This window comes from Chiloscyllium plagiosum, unplaced genomic scaffold, assembly GCF_037043375.1.
Source record: "Chiloscyllium plagiosum isolate Xiang-an unplaced genomic scaffold, Cpla_swu_hap1 HiC_scaffold_20, whole genome shotgun sequence".
NCBI lineage: Eukaryota > Metazoa > Chordata > Chondrichthyes > Orectolobiformes > Hemiscylliidae > Chiloscyllium > Chiloscyllium plagiosum.
This window is the reverse complement of record NW_028270158.1, coordinates 6,102,446-6,129,408: the sequence shown is the minus strand read 5'-3', so window position 1 is coordinate 6,129,408 and position 26,963 is coordinate 6,102,446. Positions and strand designations below refer to the sequence as shown.

Below are 26,963 nucleotides of genomic sequence, written 5' to 3'. Positions count from 1 at the left end.
AAGTAGCATTGATAAGTAAATAATAGATAAACAGCGGCAAAAACAAAAACACAGGGACAAGCGAATGTTAAGAGTTTGTGAGTTCATTCAGTATTCTAACAACAGTAGGATAGGAACTGTTTCGAAACCAGCTGGTGCGTGTTCAGGCTGCTGTACCTTCTCCCCAATGGTAGAGGTTGTAGAAAAACATTGCCAGGGTGGGATGGATCCTTGAGAATGCTGGCGGCCTTTCCTTGACAGCAGGTCTGGCAGATGGATTCTATCGATGGGAAGTTGGTCTTTGTGATTGTCCGGGCCAAGTTCAACACTCTCTGTAACCATCTCCGATCTTGAATGGTACAGTTGCTTTACCAGGTAGTGATACATCTCGACAGAATGCTCTCAATGGCGCACCTATAAAGGTTGGCAAGGGTATTCGCCATCATGCCAAATTTCCTCAGCTGCCTGAGGAAGAAAAGACATTATTGGGGCTTTGTAACCAGTGCATCCACATGAAGAGTCCAAGAAAGCTTGTTGTGGATGACCGCACCCAGGATCTTGACACTCTCCACTCGTTCCACCTCGGTGCTGTTAATGTGTAGGGGGGCATGAGTAACATCCCACCAAAAGTCAATAACGAGTTCCTTGGTTTTGCCGGCATTGAGCGCTGTGTTATTAAAGGATCTGCAGTCTTCCCCAACTATGTTTCAACCACTTTGCTAATTGAAAAACAGGATCTATCAGGCCAGTTTCCAATCTGAGTTCTGATTTGCCCAGTAATACGATCAACTGAGATGATAACACAGCAACGTGATGCCCCGTCCCGCCACTGTTTAAGTGGCTCTTAAGAGCCGCTATTGATTTCTGGGCTTCTTGAATTATTCTACACCAATGAAAGAATATCACTGTTTCTCTTTGCACAGATGTTAAGTATTTCGAGCATTTTCTGCTTTCATTTGAAATTCTAAGTATCTACAATGCTTGCACATTTTTTAAGAGCAGTAAAGCGATAACAATTTCATTGTGTGATCTTGTCTGAATTCAACTGATCTTTGTCTCCTAAACACAATCAAATAAAAATTATACAGGACCCTTAACATGGATGACATAACACCAAAAATATGTCTACCACATTAAATTCACAGTTTGTCAAATAAGGAAATAAACTTGCGACCACATCTTTGCATCATAATTATTTTTTGAAATTTAAACAGGGTGGACATACCAGGCACGTTCAAGTTCTCATCATTAAGGTGCACTCCTTTTTGTCACATTCACCAATAAAGGCAGCCACATACTATCTGTCACAAAGTCACTACAATTACGTGTCCGTACTCAGGGATAGTTACACAGTTACAAATGCAGTCTTGCAAATGAGAAGATATACTAGGATTACATCTCTTTCGGACCCCAGGGCAGTTTCTGAGGGAAAACAGGGGGTTTCCCCTGTGTTCTGGTCAACATTTATTCCTTAAAACAAAAACATTCAAATGGATTCTTGGACATTATCAGATTGCTGGCTGTGGCATCTTGTTGTGCACCAACTGGCCAGTATGTTTCCTTTTGTTATAACAGTGACTCCACTTCTTCAGCTGTGAATTGCATTGAAATATCCAGAGTTAATGAAAGGATTTATAACAAGTGAAAGTTCCTTCTCTCTTGTACTCGCTGTTCTACACCAAGTAACACTCGCCCTTGTGCGAAATCATCCAAAACAATTACAAATGGGAAAAATCAAGTTGACTGAGCACAACATGGTACTGAGTCAGATGTGAAATTCACATATATTCCTATAGCATGACTACTGCAACACACAGTCCTGAGTGAATTATCAGAACTGTGTCACTTGAAGATTAAATATGTTTATGCCTCCCATGACATATGATCGATTTCACTGTTAAAATTATTTATCAAACACAACTAATTTATTCAGCATTAATTACAGGGCTTTGAATATTTAAACAATTACATCACATCTCATCCATTTGACCCATGCAGGTACAGAAGTCATTTCCAGAAGAATAATAATTAATATTTATACAGAATAATAATGTTGAAAAATTACCCCATGTACTCAACTCTCAAATGGCCAACATTCCAGTGCATGACCAAACAAAAATCACTTCAAAGACATTGTGAACCTCTCCTTGAAGCACAGAGGCATTGACCTAAATTACTAGGAAACATCTGCTATTAATCGAGCTGTATCACATTTATCTCCCAAACCTTAGTGATGAGGGAGAGAAGGAAAGAAAAGGGAGTAAATCTTGTGACTTGATTGAGTTTTTTGAGGACATAACCAAAAAGATTGATAAGGGCAGACTGGTAGACATTGTCCAAATGGATGTTAATAAAGCCTTTGACAAGGTTCTGCACGGTAGACTAACTAGTAAAGTTAGATCATGTGGGATGCAGGGTGAGCATGCCAATTGGATACAAAATTGGCTTGGTTTTAGAAGACAGAGAATGGCAGGAGAGGGTTGTTTTTCGGACGAAAGGCCTGTGAACAGCAGTATTCCATAGGGATCGGTACTGGGTCCACTTTTGTTTATTCTTTATATAAAAAATTTGGATGAAAATATAGGAGATATGGTTAGTAAGATTGCAGGTGACATCAAAATTGGTGGCATAGAGGAGAGTGAAGAAGGTTATCTCAGATTACAAAAGATTTTGATCAATTCAATCAACTGGCTGAGAAATGGCAGATGGAGCTTAATTTGGATAAATGTGAGGTGTTGCATTTTGGTAAAATAAACAAGGGCAGAACTTATTCAATTATTGGTAGAGCACTGGTAGTCTTGTACAACTTAGGGGTTCAAGTACATCATTCTTTGAAATTTGCATCACAGGTAGACAGGGTGGCTAAGGAGGTATTTAGCACGCTTGCATTCATTGCTCACACCTTTGAGTATAGGAGTTGGGACATCATGTTGAGATTGTACAGGGTGTTGGCAAGGCCTCTTCTGGAGTAGTGTGTCCAGTTCTGGTCACCCTGCTATCGGAATGATATTATTAAATTAGTGAGATTCAGAAAATAATTAAAAGGATGTTGATGGGAATGGTGAGTTTGAGTTTCGAAAACAGGCTGGATTTTCACTGCAGCGTAGGAGGTTGAGGGTGATATTTGAGAGATTTATAGTATCATGAAGGGGCAATCATAATAGGCAACATCATAGAATCATAAAGTACAGAAGAGGCCCTTCAGCCCATCAACTCTGTACACCAAAAAAAACTAAATCTACACTAGTCCCACTTTCCAGCACTTGTCCCACAGCCTTGAATGCTATGACAGTTCAAGTGCTTATGACAATACTCTGTAAAGGTTGTGAGATTACTGACTCCAACTACCCTGCCAAGTAGTGTATTCCAGACCCCAACCATACTCTGGGTGAAACATTTTTTCTCAAGTTCCTGCTAAACCTCCTGCCAGTCACTCTAAAAGAGTAGCCCTTTGTTATTGATCTTTCAACTAGAGGAACAGCTACTTTCTATCCACTCTATCCATGCCCCTCAATCTTTTCAGGTGTCCCCTCAACCTTCCCTGCCCCAAAGGAAACAACCCAATTGTTACGACATGGGGTAAACCAGCAGGCCCCCCTCCCCCATTTTAAACCAGCAACACAGAAAGAATTTACCCTGTGTGGTAATCTGTGAAAATTCGAGAGGCCAAGAACTATTTAAAGTTTTAAAAATTACCAACTTTATTTCTTAAAGTATAACAGAGAATAATTAGAGTCATATAACAAACTCCTTCCTCTAACTTATCTTTTACTTTCCCTTCTACAATACTGGTCTGATAAACCCCACACCCCCAATCCCTGAGTAAGATTTACCAATAAAACAAATTTCAAAACCAGACAGCTGTCAAATCTTCCCTTTGTATCTTCTGTTGTAAATTTTCTTCTTAGGGATTTCTGTTTCACAGGTCATGGATAGATAAGGTACCTTTAAGAGAGCTTTCGGACAGTATGTACATGCTGGTGACTGGGCAGTTCTCCCTCAACTGTTCCAAGTTTTTCTGGTCTTCTACCCCAAAGCATTGGATTGTGTCATTGGCTTTTAATATCCTCAATATACTCAATTCAAACTTGATTGGAGTTTTTTTTTAAGAGGAGTATAATTTAAACTGATTGGCTGAATTTGAATTTGTTTTTGTATCCAGGTAACCAGCTACTCTAGCTGCTGGACCACGTTACATTGTAAATTCTCCAGCACTCTGTGTGCCTCTCTAAGTTCTTCACTCTCTTAAAGGTACAGTACACTTCTACACCTTCATAACACCTCCCCCTTAAGAAAAAAATAAACCATCGTAATGAAAAAATGGCTTCATTTTTTTCTATTCTTGAAACACATTATCCTGACTTACCAATAACTTTAATCAAAATTCACCTTAGCCTCTTCCCATATAACATTAAATAAATACAAATCTCATCTAAACTGTATCAGGTAAATCCACGATAACACATCTGTGATTAAATTCTTATGACCTGTAACATGTACGATTTCACTCACACATTTTTGATTTATCCATGCATTACAACATCCCTGTTTTGTCTGTAAGACTCCAATGAAATAGTTGCATATTCTTCACTTTAAAGCGTTCTAAGAACATAAGCAGATTGTGATCCATGTACACCACCATCTCCGACACACTGGTCATGACATGCATATTAAAATGCTGTAAGGCCAATACCAAACTCAATAGGTCTTTTTCAATTGTAGAGTATTTCCTCTGGTGGATGTTGATCTTCTTTGAAAATTAACCAACTGGCAGGTCATCCCATGCTCATCTTCCTGTAGAAATACAGTTCCAACTCCTTCGTCACCAGCATTGATGGCAACTTTAAAAGGTTTTGAAAACTGTGGTGTAGCTAAAACTGGTTTTGTCGTTAATATTGATTTCAAATGGTTGACTGCCTCCTGGCATTGTCCTGTCCACCAAAACTTTGTGTTCTTCTTCAGCAAATCAGTTAATGGCACTGCACTGCTAAAGTTTGGAACAAACTTCCATACAATCCGCTGAGTCCTAAGAATCGAAGCAACTCTTTCTTCGAGGTTGGTCGTGGAAATTCCTCGACGGGCTTCATCTTTGTGTTCCGTGGGGTCAACCTTCCATGACCGATGCTATAGCCCAAGAACAGCACCCTTGCTTTTGCGAATTCAGTTATATTTAAGGGTATCACCAATTTTGCTTCTCAAAGTTGTTCAACAGTACCTTGTAATCGTTCCAGGACTTACTAAAGATCACTACATCACCCAAATAGACTGCACAGTTTGTTAAGAAGGTCCTTGGACTCCTTCATCGCCAGACCATGGCAATATGACAGTTGGAGGAAGAGCGTCTCATCTTCTGCCTGGGAACCCTCCAACCACAAGGGATGAACTTAGATTTCTCCAGTTTCCTCATTTCCCTTCCCCCCACCTTGTCTCAGTCAAATCCCTCGAACTCAGCACCGCCTTCCTAACCTGCAATCTTCTTCCTATCCTCTCCGCCCCCACCCCACTCCGGCCTATCACCCTCACCTTGACCTCCCTCCACCTATCGCAGTTCCAACGCCCCTCCCCCAAGTCCCTTCTCCCTACCTTTTATCTTAGCCTGCTGGACACACTTTCCTCATTCCTGAAGAAGGGCTTATGCCCAAAACGTCGATTCTCCTGTTCCTTGGATGCTGCCTGACCTGCTGCGCTTTTCCAGCAACACATTTTCTGCACAGTTTGTTAACCCAGCAACAACTCTGTTTATGAGTTTTTGGAATGTGGCACGTGCGTTCTGAATAACACAATCTTATCCAGCCCTGGCTCATAATTACTCCATCCAGGGCAACATCCTGAAGAATCTCCTCTGCACCCCCTCCAATGCAATCACATCCTTCCTATAGTGCAGTGACCAGAACTGCACACAATATCCAACTGTGCCCTAATAGCTTCAAAATAAACTTACTGCTCCTATAATATGCTTCAACTAATAAAGGGAGTGTCCGTATGCTGCCTTGACTCCCCATCAATCTAACCTGCCAGCTTCAGGGAGCTTCGAGGAGAAAGTGAGGACTGCAGATGCTGGAGATCAGAGCTGAAAATGTGTTGCTGGAAAAGCGCAGCAGGTCAGGCAGCATCCAAGGAGCAGGAGAATCGACATTTCAGGCATGAGCCCTTTTTCAGGAAGGGCTGAAGAAGGGCTCATGCCCGAAACGTCAATTCTCCTGCTCCTTGGATGCTACCTCACCTGCTGCGCTTTTCCAGCAACACATTTTCAGCTTCAGGGATCTCTGAACAAACACTCCAAGATTCCTGTTTCTCTAAGGTTCCTCATGTTCTGCCGTTTATTGGGTCTTGTTACTTGTTTCAATAATCAGCAACATCCACACTGCATGAATGAGTTTTTAAAATGAATTTGTGTTTCAAAGTATTTTAACTTCTATTGTGTGCAAAACTTTCATTTGGTTACCATTATGGGGCAGCACAGTGGCTCAGTGGTTAGCATTGCTGCCTCACAGCACCAGGTTCAATTCCAGCTTTGGGCGACTGTCTGTGTGGAGTTTGCACATTCTCCCTGTGTCTGCGTGGATTTCTTCCGGGTGCTCCGGTTTCCTCCCACAGTCCAAAGATGTGCAGGTCAGGTGAATTGGCCATGTTAAATTGCCCATAGTGTTAGGTGCATTAGTCAGAGGGAAATGGGTCTGGGTGGGTTACTCTTCGGAGAGTCGGTGTGGAATTGTTGGGCCGAAGGACCTGTTTCCACACTGTAGGGAATCTAATCATTTCTCACTCTGATGGCTTTTCACTCACACATTTTGGATTTATCCATGCATTACAACATCCCTGTTTTGATCATATTAGATGACCTGGCCATTTAATCAAACTTCGAGGTAACCAATGTGTCATACGTAGTTCATTTATGCTTAATTTGTGGAGATTTATACTTACAAAGAAAAGTCTCATTATCAATGAATATGCAGTTTCTGCATTTTTTGGATTAAAAATCTAAAATATCAATAACAAGCTGTGCATGCTTACTTTTCACTAACATCAGCTACAAGTAAATGGTCTCACTGATCTCTTTTAATCATTAAAACAGGCAAGAAGAGGCCAAATAGGTTGACAGTCCTTCCTATATCCTAATGTAACATTTGCAATCATAGGAACCCACCAGAGTTTACAACATAGAACATAGAATAGTACAGCACAGAACAGGCCCTTCAACCCACGATATTGTGCCGACCACTGATCTTCATGTGAGGTAAACCTAATGTACGAACCCTCAAATTTCTGTGACCATATGCATGTCCAGCAGTCTCTTAAATATCCCCAATGACCTCGCTTCCACAACTGTTGCTGGCAACACATTCCATGCTCTCACAACTCTCTGCGTAAAGAACCCGCCTCTGACATCCTCTCTACACATTCCGCCAAACAGCTGAAAACTATTACCCCTCATGTTAACAATTTCTACCCTGGGAAAAAGTATCTGGCTATCAACTCTATCTATGCCTCTCATTATCTTGTACGCCTCAATTAGGTCTCCTCTCTTCCTCCTTTTTTGCCAATGAAAAAAGTCAATAGACAATAGGTGCAGGAGTAGGCCATTCTGCCCTCGAGCCTGCTCCGCCATTCAATATGATCATGGCTGATCATTCCTAATCAGTATCCTCTTCCTGCCTTATCTCCATAATCCTTGATTCCACTATCTTTGAGAGCTCTACCCAACTCTTTCTTAAATGAATCCAGAGACTGGGCCTCCACTGCCCTCTCAAGCAGAGCATTCCACACATGCACCACCGTCTGGGTGAAGAAGTTTCTCCTCATCTCTGTCCTAAATGGTCTACCCCGTATTTTTAAGCTGTGTCCTCTGGTTCGGCACTCACCCATCAGCGGAACATGTTTCCTGCTGCCAGAGTATCCAATCCTTTCATAATCTTATATGTCTCAATCAGATCCCCTCTCAGTCTTCTAAACTCAAGGGTATACAAGCCCAGTCGCTTCAGTCTTTCAGTGTAAGGTAATCCCGCCATTCCAGGAATTGACCTCGTGAACCTACGCTGCACTCCCTCAGTCTGAGCTCAGTCAACCTCTCTTCATAAGATAAGTCCTCCATTCCAGGCAGCATCCTGGTAAACTTCCTCTGAACCCTCTCCAAAGCATCGACATCTTTCCTATAATAGGGCGACCAGAACTGGACACAGTATTCCAAGTGCGGTCTAACCAAAGTTTCATAGAGCTGCAACAAGATCTCATGGCTCTTAAACTCAATCCCCTTGTTAATGAAAGCCAAAACACCATATGCTTTCTTAACAACCCTGTCCACTTGGGTGGCAATTTTAAGGGATCTATGTACCTGCACACCAAGATCCCTTGGTTCCTCCACACTACCAAGAATCCTGTCTTTAATCCTGTACTCAACTTACAAGTTCGACCTTCCAAAAAGCATCACTTCGCATTTATCCAGGTTGAACTGCATCTGCCGCCTCTCAGCCCATCTCTGCATCCTGTCAATGTCACGCTGCAGCCTACAACAGTCCTCTATACTGTCAACGACACCTCCAACCTTTGTGTTGACTACAAACTTGCTAAACCCTCCTTCAATCTCCTCATCCAAGTCATTAATAAAAATTATAAAGAGTAGAGGCCCAAGAACAGAGCCCTGTGGAACACCACTCACCACAGACCTCCAGGCAGAATATTTTCCTTCCACTACCACTCGCTGTCTTCTGTCGCCCAGCCAATTCTGTATTCAGACGGCTAAATTTCCCTGTATCCCATTCCTCCTGACCTTCTGAACGAGCCTACCATGGGGAACCTTATCAAATGCCTTATGAAGTCCAGATACACCACATCCACCGCTCGACCCTCATCAACTTGTCTAGTAACATCCTCAAAGAACTCAATAAGGTTTGTGAGGCATGACCTGCCCCTCACAAAGTCGTGCTGACTGCCTTTAATCAAGCCATGCTCTTCCAGATGGTCATAAATCCTATCCCTCATAATCCTTTCTAACACCTTGCAGACGACAGATGTGAGACTGACTGATCTGTAATTGCCAGGGATTTCCCTATTTCATTTCTTGAAAAGAGGAATTACATTTGCCTCCCTCCAGTCCTCAGGCACGACTCCGGTGGAGAGCGAGGATGCATAGATCTTCGCAAGCAGCGAAGCAATCACATTTCTTGCTTCCCAAAGCAGCCGAGGACAAATCTGGTCTGGCCCTGGCAACTTGTCAATCTTAATGTTTGTCAAAATTTTCAACACATCAGCTTCCTCTATCTCTATCTGTTCCAGCATGCTTACCTGCTCCTTAATGGTTTCATTCATTACAAGGTCCTTTTCTTTAGTAAAGACAGAAGGAAAAAACTCATTTAGGGCTTCCCCTACCTCCTCAGACTCTATACACAAGTTCCCTATGCTATACCTGATCGGCCCTACTCTTTTTTTTATCATTCTCTTATTCCTCACATACGTGTAAAATGCCTTTGGATTCTCCCTAATTCTTCCTGCCAAGCCTTTTTCGTGTCCCCTCCTGGCTCTCCTCAGACCATTTTTGAGCTCCTTCCTCGCCTGCCTGTAATCCTCTAGAGCTGAGCAAGACCCTTGCTTCCTCCACCTTACGTAAGCTACCTTCTTTCTTATGACGAGAAGCTCCTCCACTCTCGTCATCCAAGGTTCCTTTATCTTACCCCTTCTTGCCTGTCTCAGAGGAAAACATTTGTGCATCACTCGCAACAACTGTTCCTTAAACAGTCTCCACATGTCTATAATGCCCTTTCCATGGAACAATTGCTCCCAGTCCATGCTTCCTAACTCATGTCTAATCGCATCATAGTTTCCTCTTCCCCAATTAAATATCCTCCCATTGTGCCTGCTTCTCTCCTTCTCCATAGCTATGTAGAATGTGAGGCAGTTGTGGTCATTATCACCAAAATGCTCTCCCACCGCAAGATCTGACACCTGCCCTGGCTCATTGCCGAGCACCAAATCCAAAATGGCCTCTCCTCTCGTCGGCCTGTCAATGTACTGAGTTAGGAAACCCTCCTGAACACACCTTACAAAAACAGCTCCTTCCAAACCATCTGCTCGAAGGAGGCTCCAATCAACATTGGGAAAGTTAAAGTCACCCATTACAACTACTCTACTACATTCACACTTTTTCAAAATCTGCCGACCTATGATTTCTTCAATCTCCCTGCTGCTATTGGGGGCCTGTAGTAAACCCCTAATGAGGTGACTGCTCCCTTACTGTTCCTAATTTCCACCCATACTGACTCAGTAGGCAGACCCTCCTCAACAATGGTTACTTCTGTAGCTGTGATGCCCTCTCTGATTAGCAGCGCTACACCCCTTCCTCTTTTCCCCCCTCCCTATTCTTTTTAAATGTTCTAAATCCTGGAACATCCAGCAACCATTCCTGCCCCTGAGAAACCCATGTCTCTGTTATGGCCACAACATCATAGCACCAGGTACTAATCCATGCTCTAAGCTCACCACTTTTATTCCTGATACTCCTTGCATGAAAGCAAACACTCTTTAACCGATCCCTTGGTTCTTTCCCAGGAAATTCCTTCCCACTGGCTGCACTACCTCTTGCTATTGCCTCATCTCCATCAACTCTCACCACCGGTATATAGCTCAGGTTCCCACCCTCCCCCCCACCATACTAGTTTAAACCCTCCTGAACAACTCGAGCAAACCTTCCATCCAGGGCATTGGTCCCTTTCCAGTTCAGGTGCAACCCGTGCTTCATGTACAGGTCTCACCTTCCCCAGAAGGCATCCCAATTATCTACATATCTGAAGCCCTCCCTCCTACACCAGCTGCGCAGCCACGTGTTAAACTGCGCCCGGTCTCTGTTCCTTGCCTCGCTATCTCGTGGCACCGGTAGTAAACCTGAGAACACTACTCTGTTCGTCCTGCTCTGCCCTAACTCCCTGAAATCACTTTTTATATCCTCGATCCTTTTCCTGGCTATATCATTGGTGCCAATATGTCACACGATTTCTGGCTGTTCACCCTCCCCTTTCAGAATTTTATACACCCGATCGGAGACGTCCCAGACCCTGGCACCAGGGAGGCAACAAATCTTCCGGGAATCCCGATCCTGACCACAAAATCTCCTGTCAATTTTCCTAACAATCGAGTCTCCTATCACTAGCGCTTTTCTATTCTGCCCCCTTCCCTTCTGGGCCACAGTGTCAGGCTCAGTGCCAGAGAACTGACCACTATGGCTTTCCTCTGGTAGGTCATCCCCCCAGCAGTATCCAAAACGATATACTTATTGCTGAGGGGAATGTCCACAGGGGATCTCTGCACTGTCTGTCTGTCCCCTTTCCTCCCCCTAACTGTAACCCATCTATCCTTATCCTGAGCCTCAGGAGTGACTAACTGCTGGTAACTCCTCTCAATTACCCCCTCAGCCTCCCGAATGATCCGCAGTTCATCCAGCTCCAGCTCCAATTCCCTAACACGGTTTTCAAGGAGCTGGAGTTGGGTGCACTTCCCGCAGACGTAGCCAGCGGAGACATGTGACATGTCTCCCACCTGCCACATTCTGCAGGAGGAGCAAGCGACTGCCCTAGCATCCATACCCGACTTATCTGAACGCCCACACAATAGTAAACATGAAAGCTTAATTCAATTGTTATAAAATCAAGCAATAAACTTATATTCAATAAAGGAAGTTTAGAAATGAGCCGTACTTATTAACTTGGTTAGCAGAGGAGGGTGGATGGGAGACACTACACTTGTAGTGCCTCGGGTTTAGCCGCTTGCTAATATATATGGTCACTTACTTTCCTTCCGGTAAGTAATTTTAAAAAAATCTCCCTTACCTTAGCTGTAGCCTTCCTGGTTCGCCTTACCTCCGCCGCTGCTCCCACTCAAGCAAGAACCCAGGAAATTCACAATTGTCAGTGTTTTTGAACAAGAGGTTGGAACCCAGTCAAGTTTTCAGTGATTCAGGGTTTGTACAAAAGCCCCAGGAAATTATGGCATTGCAAGAAAGGCACTGTTACTGATCAAAGGCATAATTTCCTGCAACATTATGAGTGGCTAGAATAATACAGCCTGTAATAACTTTGGCAGTTTCATGGTGATATGGGCCAGAAAATAACAGCCAGAAAATGCAACTTGCTTTCCTCTTATTTCTGCTAATAATTTATTTCATAAGAAGGAAGTTTCCATAAATTGACCATAACCAAAGCTAGAGTGTGATGTTGTTCATTGTCTGTACAGAAATCACAGAACAGCAAAAGTCGATTCTTGATTAATTTTGAAATGCCCTAGATATGGAAACCATGGGAACCTCATGCATTTAACAACCCATTTACAATAAAGAACTCAACGTATTGCTTTCAGATACCAGCCTCCAGGGCATTTTCGCACTCTAAATGTCACAAATCTAGAATCTGACTTCAATGGGAGTGCCATCAAAAACAGCAATATGCAATAATGATAACATTACATTACACACTGCATTTAACACAATAAATCATCCCAACGTGCTTAACAAGGTATCAATAAAATTATTTTTGACATTGAACCACAGAAGGAAAAAAAAATCAGGAAAAATGACAAAATGTTTCATCAGAAGAATAGATTTTAAGCTGGATCTTCCAACAGAGAGAGGTACGGGGGTGGGGGGGGGGGGGAGATTCTGGACGCAATTCCACAGTTTATGGACAAGACAGCTGAAATGCCACTGGTACAGCAATTAAAATAGGAATGAGCAGGAGGCAGGTAAAGATGTTCAGGGCTTGTAGAGCTAGAGGAGACTGCACAAATAGGGAGGGGTAAAAAAAAAGGATGAGGAGTTTAAGACTAAAGTATTTCAGAGGAGAAACCAGAGAAGGGATAATGAGTGAATGGAATTAGAGCATGCTAATGTTTGGTCAGCAGAGTTTTGGATGAGCATAAAATTACACAGGGTGACTGATTGGAAGATGCTGGTTTGGATTACTGCATGGTAGTCCAGTCTTGAGATAACAAGGGACACACATGGGTTTTAACAACACATAACTGTGATATGGTCAGATGTGAGTGCTATTACAGAAATGGAAGTTGGAGTTATTTTGACAAAGGTGCAGATACCCGACTTGAAACTCATCTCTGGGCAAACACAACAGCCTCTTACTCAGTTTAAGACCATTACTGTGGATGATAGCAGTGGACAGTGAACATATGGGACAACATATAATGGTTCCATCTCTCTCAAAATGTGTGCTCATCCACCAGTGAATGTTAGAAAGGTGGAATGACAAACTAGAAAATTCAGGGGTCCAAATCAGGAAAGGTTAGAAAGAGCTGAATGCCATCAGCATACCTTCCTGACAGGTGACTTGACCACACGAGACAGAACCTCAGAGCAATAAAGTCTGGAAAGTTCTATACTTTATTCTTTTGCTTTCAAGAATAACCCATTAGCTAAAGTGTTTGCTTTTTTCAATGCAGACAAGCAGGAGGCTGGGTGAACACAGCAATCAGGAGGTTGAGAATTCAATCTTTCTGGTGTAACCCTTCTTCAGGACTGGGAGTGGGTGGGACAGGATGGTGAAGTGGGGATAGGTGAAGACAGGTAGATGGTATGACCTGGTTGGTCAATGGGAGGGATGAATCCAATAGGTGGCTGAGAGGAATGGGGAGAGGGTGCTGGGGAATGAGTCAGAGGATGGGAAGGGAGGTTATTTGAAATTGGAGAACTCAACATTGAGTCCTCCAGGCTGTCGGCTGCCCAGGCGGAAGATATGGGGTCATCCCTCCAATTTGCGGTTTGATTCATTGTGGCAATGGAGGCGGCCAAGGATGGTCACTTCAGAAAGGGAGTGGGAAGGGGAATTAAAATGGGCGGTGACTGTGAGGTCCAGTCGGCCCCTGCGGGCCCGCTGAGATGCTTGGCGAAATGTTCACTAAGTTGACATTTGGTCTCCCCAATGTAGAGAAAACCACTTCGGGAGCACCGGATACAGTAAACTAGGTTGGAAAATCAGGTAAACCTCAGTCTCCTCTGGAAGAACTGATCGGCGCCCTGGATGGGGGTGAAGGAGTAGTGTGCCAGTAGGTTTTCTTTTCCAATTGCAGGGGAGGGTTCCTGTGGGTTCAGCGGGGTTGGTGGGGAAAGTGGCACTAACCAAGGACTGGTGAAGGGAACAGTCCTTATGGAAGGCAGAGAGAGGAGGGGAGGGAAAGATGTTCTTGGTGATGGGATCTAGTTAGAGTTGGCTGAAGTGTTTAAGGATGACACATTGGATGCAGAGACTGGTGGGTGGTGGGTGGTGGGTGGTAGGCGAGGACAAGGTGGAGGAGTTCTGTCTTTACTGCAGAATGGGGAATGGAGGTGGTGGGGCAGTATCCTGTAAGAACTTCAATCCGATCTCCCAATTTCTCCGCCTCTGCTGCTTCTCCTTGGACAAGGAGACATTCCAGTCCCAAGCATCCTAGATGTCCACTTATTTCGAACAACATTCTTTTCCCCCCTCTGTCATCTACACAGCCCTTTGCTGCAACACCTCCATTCCTGGTTCCACTGCTCTAAACTCCCCCAATGCAATAAAGACAGAGTCTCCAAAGCATCATTTAACACTCCTGTCAACTCCTAATAGACTTCACCACCAAGAACATTTTACCCCCCCCCCCCCTCTCTGTCTTCCGCAAGGACCATTCCATTCGACAGTCCTTGGTTAGCACAACTCTCCCCACCAACCGCCCCAATCTCCTACTTACCTTTCCCTGCAACTGGAAAAGGTACAAAACCTGCCGGCACACTACCTCTCTCACCTCCATCCAGGGCCCTGAACAGTCGTTCCAGGTGAGACAAAGGTTCCAACTTAGTTTATTGTATCTGGTGTTCCCGATGTGGTCTTCTCTACATTGGGGAGACCAAACATAAACTAAAGGAACATTTCATTAAGCATCTCAGCCGGGCCCACAGGACCTGACCGGACCTCCCAATCACCACCCATTTTAATTTCCAACATGACCATCCTTGGCCTCCTCCATTGCCACACTGAACCAAACCACAAACTGGAGGAATGACACGTCATCTTCTGTCTGGGCAGCCAACAAACGGAGGACTCAACATTGAGTTCTCCAATTTCAACTAACCTCCCTACCCATCCCCGACTCCCTTCCCCCAGCCCCTTCCCCTCCCTTCCATTCCTTTCCTCCCAGCCACCTATTGGATTCATCCCTCCCATCTATCAACCAGGTCCTATCCTCTACCTGTCTTCATCTATCCCCACCTCGCCAGCCTGCAAACCCCCTACCCTTTTATCTGCAGCTCCCATTACACCCAACCCCAGTATTGAAAAAGGTTACACATGAAACATCAACTTCTCCACCTCCTGATGCTGCCTGGCTTGCTGTGTTCTCCCAGCCTCCTGCTTGTCTACCTTGGATTCCAGCATCTGCTGTTTTCTCAGCCAGCAATTGTGAGCTTCTTTCTCTTTCCCTCCTAAACAGTGTATGCATATTTATGTTTTTGCATCTATATTTTGGGAATACTTAAAGCGATCAGTATTTATACTTATTATTACTTACTGTGTCTGTTATTCAGTCAAGGCGCAATATTTGATTATCAAAACAAAAATTAATGTATACACAATAGATTAGATTAGATTACTTACAGTGTGGAAACAGGCCCTTCGGCCCAACAAGTCCACACCACCCCGCCGAAGCGCAACCCGCCCATACCCCTACATTTACCCCTTACCTAACACTATGGGCAATTTAGCATGGCCAATTCACCTGACCTGCACATCTTTGGACTGTGGGAGGAAATCGGAGAACCCGGAGGAAACCCACGCAGACACGGGGAGAACGTGCAAACTCCACACAGTCAGTCGCCTGAGGCAGGAATTGAACCCGGGTCTCTGGCTCTGTGAGGCAGCAGTGCTAACCACTGTGCCACCGTGCCGCCCACTATTGCCGCCCAATAGTGTTATTAAGAAACCTGATCGATTGACTTGATGTTGAATAGTAATAATAGTAAAGATACTTAACTGGGTATCTTGATAAAGATAAAAACATTTTTCCGAGTTGTGCTGTGACCCATGGAATTATAGGACTTTTCTGAGGTGGACAATCATACCCATTAGCAAGTGGTTGCTGATGACAAGGAGTTGGAAGAAAGAACATTCTACTCCAGCCCAATTGGTAACAAACCCTACAACTCTACTCATCATCCCTGAATAGGGGCATCTGCCCTTAATTGTTAAGTGGTAATGCCATCTGCAAGTGCATATCTGAAAACCTCTGGTGGTAATCATCCTGCTCTGCTTTGAGGTTGCCTAATGGTCAAACAGCCAGCTGACTTTTAAACACTGAGCAGCGCAATTAGACTCTTGCTCAATTCCTGTCAGACTAAATGTTATTTACAGAACCTTCTATTACATGCGAGTTTTAAAAAATTTGGATTATTAGTCTGACTTGTCATTCCATATCCCACTGGCCTGTGATCTCACTAATCTCTTGGCATCCTGGTGTAGATCTGCTTTATATGAAAAATACGAATACAAATTATGGTGACAGCACAAAATAAGGTCAAAGATAATTGAATTCAATTGGGTTTGCAACAAAACAATGTGCAAAGCTTCAGCCCTTGAGTGTTCTTCTGTCCAGAAAGATAACAGTTGTTAACTGCATGATATGAAGGTCAGGATTCGGTCTTCCCGAGAAACAGCAACAATAACCCAAATACATTATGCATTACATTTATGAGGAAAAAGTACATTAACCATTGAAGGCTAGGCTTTGAAACTAAGTCAATTCATTCTAAGGCCAGAACAGCTTTTCTGCTATTACAGTCATAATTATTCAGGGCACATTATTTCATCAAACTTCTGTCTTCTAACTCAAGCAGTTCAAAAACCATTTAAGCACAGCTGTGCTGTATTTTTGTTCTGACAGTCATTTGAAGAATCCAAAGAGCGTATTGATTGTTGTAGAATGCTGCAATAGAAAGCTGTTCAATTTTTGCCACTTATCTAGCTATCAAACACTTAGTTTGTCAGGTACACAGACGATGCATAGTGTAGCGTGTCCATTTGTTAGTAATATGTAAATAAAGTTATATGATAATGTCTGCTGTTATAATTTAATTATTCTTCACTGGCATTTTCAAGAGAACAAACAGCTAGCTTTATGCTGTTAGAATAAACGTTTTAAGATGCCCTACATTAAAACCTAGTCCTCAAAATGAAAAAAAATGAAAATAGCAGTCAGTATTAAAGAATAAAATAGGATTTTCCATTCCAGAACAGAGCATCTCCATCCTAGCACTGTCAGGTCACATCTACTATGTTCTAGGTGCTCAGTAAATCTTTCCACTCCAGCCTGATATGTGTCAATCTCAATCCTGATGGCATCAGTTTGATTTTTCATGAAATTTGGACACCTCACTCTGTACGCCTCCTGAGTAACATTGCAATATACTGCATCATCATAATTACTCAATGCTGTTCATTTACATCAGCCACCAATTGTATGCACCCGTCCAAATGAATTTCACAGAGGGTCCTTCTAGTCAGAGGATTAGAAAAAACTTAGCTTTTCAGCATATATTGAATTCAAAGTATGATCCTGCAAGCAAAAGGACATTATATCCAATAGGATCAGCCAGTACTATGCCAAACAGAAACACTTCCTGATAATTCAGTTTACTTACAATTTTTATTGAAAAAAAGCTAGTCACAAGTCAGATTAGCATTATCCAGAAATAAATCTCTGATCACTGTGATGACTAGATAACATGGCAACGCAAAGAAATGCACCAATAAAAAGATATACTGTGAAAATTATAAACTTTGCTGATAGAAAGTGCAGTTAAGTAACAGACAACACAGAATGTCCTGTGTAAGCTTCTCTTTTTCAATGCATTCTTAATGAAATTTTAGTCTTTAGCAAAATTTCTAAGGTTCAAAATAAAACATTAAAAACAATCACAAAAAAATTATGGAGAAATTGCTGAAGCCATTAAGAAATTATTTCTTATGGTTCTGTAGGTTGGGTGTGTCATAAGGCCCAGTGAATTCATTCACTTTCAAATAAAGATACAGGATTAATTTTTATGGGCCAGTTAGCATAACACTTTGAGCAGGAAAAACAATTTAATCTTTAGTTAGAAATGAAATTCTTATGGAGGAAATACAACAGATGTTACATAAATAAGCTTTAAGAAAGTCTTTAACAAGGTACCATACAAAAGATTATTAAAAAATTGAGAGGTATCATATGAAAAGAAGGTAACAAATTGAAATAAAAACTATCTAGAAAGAGGAAAGAGAGTGAAGGGTTAAGGATAGTTTCTAAAAGCAACTGACAATTTAATGATATTGCTTCCGAATTGCTTCTGTTCACAACATATCCTTGCTAATAGGTGGAATTAGCTAGGATTGTTAATGGAATCAATGATACTGGCAGAACTGGAGGATGACATTTAGCCCATTTCGCTCTCATTTCTTATCCGTAATCCTGAAAGTTTCTCATTCCAAAGTTCTTTTCCGACTTCTCTTTAAAATGATTTACAGAATTATCTTCCACCACCTTTTCAGAACTTTCCATATCTTCACAACTCTGGGTGGAATATTTCATCCTCGTCTCTCTTTTCAGACCTTTCATTAATGACTTCAAATCTATAATCTCTAATCTGTTTCCTGGCACTATGCTAATTGTGTATCCAAACCACCATTTGCCCTTAGTTACATAGGTTTTCATCTTCTTAACTAGTCTCAAGTGGCACTTTGGCGAATGCCTTCCAAAAGTTCATGCATATAAAATCAACTGCACTATCTTCTCCATTACCACATCAAAGAATTCCATTAAATTAGTCAGACACATTGTTCCTTTAAAAATCCATGTTCTTGATTAACCCATGTCTGTCCAAATAAAAGTTAATTTGCTCCCGATAATGGTTTCTACTCATTTATTGACTACTGAAATTAGGCTGACTCATCCGTAATTCCCTGGTTTCCATCTCTCAACTGGTAGTAGATTATAAGCAAGCCACTGTTCTCTAGGACTACTTTTGTATTCAATTTGGATTGAAAGATTGAATATCACTGCTATTTCAAAGTTTGTTCCTTTCAGCAACCTAGAATGTATTCCATTTGAACAAGGTGGGTTCACTAAGTCTCAGTAATGTGAATAATTTAATAAGGTTCCACATGGCTGCTCTGGAAGGTTAGATCACATGGAATCCAGGGGGGTGCTCACAAATTGGATACACAATTGGCTTGATGGTAGGAAACAGAGGGTAATGGTAAAAGGATGCTTGTAGGACTGGAAACCTGTGACTAATGGCGTGCCTCAGGGGTCAGTGATAGACCCATTGCTGTTTGTTATCTATATCAAAGATTTGGATGAGAATGTACAAGCCATGATTAGTAAGTTTGCAGATGACATCAAAATAGGTGGTATTGTGGATAGTGAGGAAGCTTATTAGAAATTGCAACTGGACCTTGATCAGCTGAGGAAGAAATCTCAAATGGAGTTTAATATAGATAAGTGCGAGGTCTTGCATTTTGGAAAGTCAGATCAAGGTAAGAGTTTTGTGGTGCATGGTAGGGCCTTAAGGAATGTAGTAGAACAGAGGGACCTTGCAGTTCAGATGCATGTTCTCTGAAAATGGAGTCACAGGTAGACATGGTAGCAACAGCGACTTTTAACACACTGGCCTTCATCAGTCAGGGCATGGAGTAAAGAAGTCAGGAAGTTATGTTGCAGTTGTACAGGACATTGGCGAGGCTATGCTTGGAATATTGTGTTCAGGTTTGGTCACCTTGCCATAGGAAGGATATTATTAAACTGGAAAGAGTACAGAAACAATTTACAAGGAGTTTGCCAGGACTCAAGAGATGGGGTTACAGGGAGAGGTTGAACAAGCTAGGTCTTTTTTCTTTAGAGCGTAGGAAAGTGAGGCGGGATCTCTTAGAAGTGCATAAGATCATGAGAGGCATGGATAGGGTGAATGCACTCAGCCTTTTTCCCACGGTTGGGAAATCAAGGACTGCAGGGCATCAGTTTAAATTAAGAGGGGAAAGAATAAATGGGAACCTGAGGGGCAACTTTTTTTTTTACATAGAAGTTGGTACACATTTGGAATGAGCTGTCAGCGGAAGTGGTTGAGATAGGTACATTAACAATATTTATTTGGACAATACATGGATAGGAAACATTTAGAAGGATACGGGCCAAGTTCGGAGAAATGGGGTTAGTGTTGATGGACATTTTGGTCAGCATGAACCAGTTTGGGCCAAAGGGTCTGTTTCCATGCTATAGGACTCTATGACTACAACTGCAGTGGAGTGTCACAACCATCAGTCTCAAAGTCCCAATTATTGACTGTGTATATTAATGATTTGGAGGAGGATGCTGATGATAGGGAAATAAGTGGGAGGACATGTCCTGCTGAGGACATAAAGAATCTGTCAGGAGATATAGCTAAATTCGGTGAGTTAGCAAACATTTGGAGGATGGAGTTTAATGTAGGAAAGTGTACAATCATGCACTTTGCTATGAAGAAACAAAGGGCAGATGATTATTTGTTTGGAGGGAGACACGAAAAAGGTGCAGCAGGTTCTGGTGTTCTTGTGCATGAAATACAAAAGTTAGCATGTAGATGCAGCAAGTAATTAAGAAGGTAATTGGAATTTTGGCCTTGATCGTGAGGGAATTCAAGTTCAAAAACAGGAAGCTTGTTACAAATGCAAGGTGTTTTGAGGACCATAGTGGACAATTTTGGTACCCATATTTTTAAAAATCATATACTGGCATTAGAGGCAGTTCAAAAAGATTCAGTAAACTAATTCCAGGGATTGATATTTCAAAAACAGCTAAACAAGTCAAGCTTTTAGTCATTGTAGTTTACAAGAATGAGGACTGATCTCATTGAAACATACAAGATTCTGTGGGGTGGTTGGCAGGATAGATGTTGAGAAGAAATTTTCTCTAGTGAATAAAATGTTCTTACCAGTGGGATAATGTTGAACTAGACAACAGAATTATAGAATAAGGGGACACTAACTTAAAAGTACGATGCAAAGGATTTTCTTCTCTCAGAGGGCAGCAAATAATTGAAATTCTCAATCCTTGGAAAGTTATGGAGGTTAGAACATCAAAGGTATTTAAAGAGGGTATTTAAAGAGTTGATGTTAATGCTAAGCTGATATGAAAAAGGTGTTGAGTATTACAGCGATCATCTGTGATTTTACTGAACGGACGGACAGTCTGAATGGCTGATTCCTGCTCCTATTTCTTATATTTGCTTCCCATACCAAGTTACACACATCCACTACCAAATCCTTCCACAGACTTTCCATATCTCAATCTCCTAAAACCTGATTTAAAACTCTGATCTTCCTTGTTCCCTTAAGTCCCCTAAATTGCTTTGCCTCCAACTTTCTCATCTTCTCTAGATCTACTTATTTCTTTAATGATCATATGAAACATTTTTAAAGTGAATTCATTTCAGCTATTAAACTAAGTATTCTTCATTGTGTCATATTATCATCCAATTAACATGAGCAAAGTAAGCAATCCAATCAAGCAAACCATTACACCTTTCAAAGCATGACAGCACACTCTCTGCTTCCTCACTCATGATAAATTGAGCAGGCATGCATAACCATCACAGTGTCTCATGACCTACACAGTCTAAGAAACAAATGCATGCTAAGACTACATTTTCTGGTGCTTAGAAAAATCTTAGCTTAAATGGTACCATTAAAACAACTTCCATCATCCATTGTATTCTGATAAGCCAGGCAGTCCAAAATAATACCAAATGTCTTTTTGTACCCCAACCCCTTCCCTCCTCACGACTGTTTCAGAGAACATCTCTGGGTCACCCACACCCAACAATCCCATCGTCACATGGCTGAACACTTCAACTCCCCCTCCCACTCCGTCAAGGACATGCAGGTCCGAGGCGTCCTTCACCGCCAAACCGTTACCACCTGACAACAGGAGGAAGAATGCCTCATATTCCACCTTGGGACCCTGCAACCACACAGGATAAATGTGGATTTCAACAGCTTCCTCATTTCCTCACCCCCGACATTATCCCAGTGCCAAGCCTCCAAATAGGCTCCGCCCTCTGGACCTGTCCATCACTCTGTCCTCTGACCTATCACCTTCTCCCCCACCGTCATCCACCTATCGCTTTCTCAGCTACCTTACCCCCAACCCCACCCCCTCCCATTTATCTCTCAGCCCCAACCAACTAGCCTCATTCCTGATGATGGGCATATGCCCGAAACATCAATTCTCCTGCTCCTCGGATATTGCCTATCCTGCTGTGTCATTCCATCAACACACTCTCGACTCTGATCTCCAGCATCTGCAGGCCTCACCTTCTCCTTCCCAACATTAAAATTAAAACAAACCAACAATAACCAGGTCTCTCATTTTCCTTAAAAACAGCTTACTCCAATTATCAGTTAGTATAACAATGAGGTCAGATATGTTGGAAAAGGTGACAGTGAAGTAGAAAATCAATTTGATCTTCATTTCTGAATCATTTCATAATGTCAAATAAATGCGATAGTTCATCAGAATGTCACGCTTGTCAGTTTTTGAATGACAGTCTTGAACACTGTGTATACAGATTTTATCAGTCATGCTATGTTAATGGTATACGATGGTATTCATATTTAACAATTTCAAGACCAAATCTGAGAAATAAATTTGATAGTCACTCATCTTGTTTAGATTTTATCAGACTTAATCTATTTAAATGGGTGATCTATCCAATATTAAAATTCTAATATAGGACAAACAACAGTCAATACATCAATGTAGACTTAAAGTTATTGAAAGCTGTTTCATAAAAATTTCATTATTATAATTTCTGAATCTAAACAAGAGTATTTGAAATTAGTGAGTTTTGAGAAGATTTGTTGCTCAGGTTGAAGTTCTGGATGTAAGTTTGCTCGCTGAACTGGAAGGTTCATTTTCAGACATTTCGTCACTATACTAGGTGCACTGGACAACAAAATTGGATAAACAGGCAGAAAACTAGCCACCAGGATACATGAACGTCAACTCGCCACAAAAAGACATAACCCACTCTCACTAGTATCTTTACATACAGGTGAGGAAGGAAATCACTTCGACTGGGACAATGCATCCATCTTTGGACAAGCCAAACAGAGACATGCACAAGAATTCCTAGAACCAGAACTCTAACAACAAACACATTGACTTGGATCTCAGTTACCACCCTCTGAGAAAAAGAACAGGAACTGACATCACCACAGGGAATCACATCACCAACCTCCTTCAAGGAAACCTAAACCAAAATATATAAATAGAAAGCAGGCCATACCACCAGTGTTTCACCAGAGGCTCGCTGATGATATTACCTAGTATGGTGATGAAACTTCTGAAAATCAACTTTCTAGCTCAGCGAGCAAACTTACATCCAGTATTTGAAATTTTACACGTTCACAGATGACAGCAAAGAAAAGACAGATATCAACAGGAACAGACATGCACTCCAACACAACTGATGATGAAAAAAATACTAATAGCCAGAGAAAATGAAATATTTCTACATGAAGCCGATGTCCACCCAAAAAATTATGCCAGTAACCAAAGAAGGGTGGACCTGAAGCAAGCAACTGCTAACTTTGCAAGAAGAAATGAATGAAAAAGGTAAACTGACTTAAGTCACAGCTGTGACTGTGGTAAGCTACACCTAGCCGTGTTCCTGACAGGTAGAAAGGCAAAAAGGCCACATTTTCCATTCCTGATAGGTAACCAATGGTACGCTAATGGAAGTATGTGAGTGTGAACTTGGTAAGTTGTAAAACTTTGCATAAAATATTATTCACCATGACTGACTTTGTAGATTCAGCTGTGCAAACTTAGCAAAATTTTGGTTTTAGTTTTGTAATTTGTTTTCAATTTTCCCCATTTTCCAAAGCATTGATTCCCTGCTGATGATGCAGTTTCAGTCCAGCCCTTCCTTATATATAAGCCAGAACATTATATACCAGCAAGCTATTTGGCCACAAGATGGGAACAGAGTCAAATCCAGACTATTCTCATCTGATATTCACACACTCTCATACTTCCATTGGAGTATCAGTGTTTACCTATCAGGAATGGAAAATGTGACCTTTTCACCTTTCTACCTGTAAGGAACACGACTAAGTGTAGCTTACCACAGTCACAGCTGTGACTTAAGTAACTAAACAGAGACGAAAGATCCAAATATTTAATTTGTATGACTGACATAGTTGCTCAACTAACTTCCTGAACCATTGGCAGCAAGTATTACAATAAGTAAAATAACATTAGTTTACATTTCCAAACAATTCAACTGATCCTAGATATCTCATGCATTTCAAAAGTTTACCAAGTAACATGGCATTTGTAACATTTCATTGTTTTCGTTACTTTAATGGTGCTAGCTCCTTTGGAAGTGAAAGTAGCAGAAATAACTGCATGAAATAAAGCTGAAGTCTCCCAGGTGTTGTCAATACTAAAACAATTTTTCCAAATCAGCTACAACCATTTTGAGGCTGTAGTTAAGTAAAACGTTTACAAGGTTTTAAAAACATTAGGCAGGAACAAAGAAACAGAAATGTTTTACAGCACAAAGTATTTTTGCTTCTTGCAAAGTTCTTTAAACAAGATTACATTAACATAGGACTCATGCAGTCTCTATCTCTCAAAAAACCTGAGTGGTTCACCACACATTATTCATCATCGATAACATTGCAGACATATCGCTAACAAATACATCTATGTAAAACACCAACACATATCTTATACGCAAACTGCAACTAATGGAATAGATCTTTTTCCATTAGAGATACATCAGGGAAATAATTACATTTTGTAAGATGATTGCATCAATGCTTTCCCTAATACAAATTTCAATGATATGTATTTTATAGACACACATATATGCATAAAATTATCTAAACAGTGCGTATAACTGTGCATTTAAAAATCCTGTCAATCGTTGACAGCATTACATTACTGAGAAACTGTTATTTTACAAAGATCACAGCAGCAGTTTCACCAACTGTGCAATATCTACCAGTTTTTTTTTATTTTGACTAATGTTTTTTTCAGGACACTTTCCTCTGGTGTTAATAGAAATCATGACAAAATTAGTAGCACTAATTAACAGCTCTGCAGAATAACACTTCTCCCCCAAATTTGAAAATCCTACATTTTAAAACTACTAATTGCATTAGTTAAGCAGCTGAAAGATTCACAGATTGTGGTTATTTTGCAATCGAGACAAAAAAAACCATGTTGTTCAACTGTTAAATAAAAGAACTTTTATGTGCAGTCAAATCTTTCATTAGTATGTGTCCTGTCTGTACTATGGCTTTCTGTGTTCACAAACTGTGTGACAAAACTTTCCAATAATGAGGAATGTTTATGTGAAATTAAATTCTAAGTTCAGAATCTGGCCAGCTCGTGTCCACAATATTTTCAAAATACTTACTGAAAGGTTTTTCAATGACCTGTCACAAACATGAGATGATCTTATAATATTGTGTCCTTAAGGTAAAATGCAGGGGTCATATGACCTGTTGTGATCTCTGCCTGACCGCAAACCAGCATTGTTAGATTGTTAGACACTAACAGGGACTCAAACCGTGTTCCTGGAAAGAAGGCGTAAAGTGTTTATGCTTAAAGATAACGTTGCAGCTTGTATGCTAACAGTGCACAGATTCTAAGTCTCCAAAGTCACAGGAAAATACCTAGAATATTCGGTTCTAAATATTTCTGCCTTAAATTGTCCATTAAGTTCCAAGGTGACAGAGAGTTGGGCTCTCAAGGATTGCTAATCAGCATCTTTACCTAGATATAGTGACAATGCAAATCACATGGACCCTATGAAAGACTGTGAGATGGATAGGGTACAGAGGAAGGCACTGTGATTTCATGTTACCAGAATAATAGTACTAGTAATAAGTTAGCCTGTCATGGTTCAGAAGAGAGAAAGCAACTAGAAGACAAAGATTTCTGATATCCATCGTGCAGTAATGTGGGTGGAAACATATACTTCAATTGACAAGCCCAAATTCATATGGAGTTCAAACCAGGCTAGAGGATTTGCCTAGCTTCAGCTATAGAGAGAACTACCAAAAAATTCTGAATGAAAGTCGGTGCTAATAGTTACCAGACTCAGGAAGGAAAAGACTGGAAGGAAACCCTTGGGGACTAAGAGTCAGTTTGGCCTGGTGTGGGAAGAATGAAACTTTAATTAAAGGACCATATCATGTATGCCTGTGGCTAGGTTTTCTGAGTTATGCTGGGAGCTTAGTTTCCATAGTTTAAAGTGTAAGTTACCTACAAAAATAGTGCCTATATAATGCTTTCTCATTGTTTGTTCCAGTAAATGTGTTCAAAGATGAAATCTTGTATCATTCATTCAGCTTTCAGCTGAAAGTGCACTTTTTTTTTAAGTTATTAGCCTCTAACTGGATTGCAAAAATCACTTTGTTCTCAGAAACTGAAATGGTTGAAAAAACTGAACTGAACTCAAACTAACAACTAGAACAAACTGAATCAAAACAAATTTCTATTTTAATTAAACAATCTTCTGTACCTTTAATATCCTGATTTACAGATTTTATGTAAAGACCTCAGCTTCTGCCAAACGCCTGAATTCAAAGTTATCATTTCCCAACTCTGACACTAAGATAAATTTGAATTATATATTCGAGACGTGCAGTACATTTAATTTTCCAGGATGCATCAGTACAAGCCAGAAAAAATGATAATATATTTTACCCAGCTTCTAGTAGTTTTTAGTCATGCTTTTTGAAAAGTACTTGAAAGCCAAATTTCAAACACTTCACTATCATACACGTTGAGTGTTTTGTTTTGTGTTCTATAAATTTCAAGAGCAGGGAGTGAGATGTAGAATTTATTTTATCTTAATGCAATATTGTTTGAATTTCAAAAATGTAATTAAAGATTAACTAATCACCTAATGTTGTCAGTTCAGGAAAAATAGTCAAAGCTTACACCTGGAG

At 41.2% G+C, this 26,963-nt stretch overlaps 1 protein-coding gene across 2 annotated transcripts in view; it reads right to left on the bottom strand.

The window, feature by feature from the left end:
• snx29 (sorting nexin 29) overlaps positions 1-26,963 on the bottom strand; it is a 502,976-nt gene that overhangs the window by 339,503 nt on the left and 136,510 nt on the right. The gene's annotated exons all lie outside the window — the stretch shown is intronic.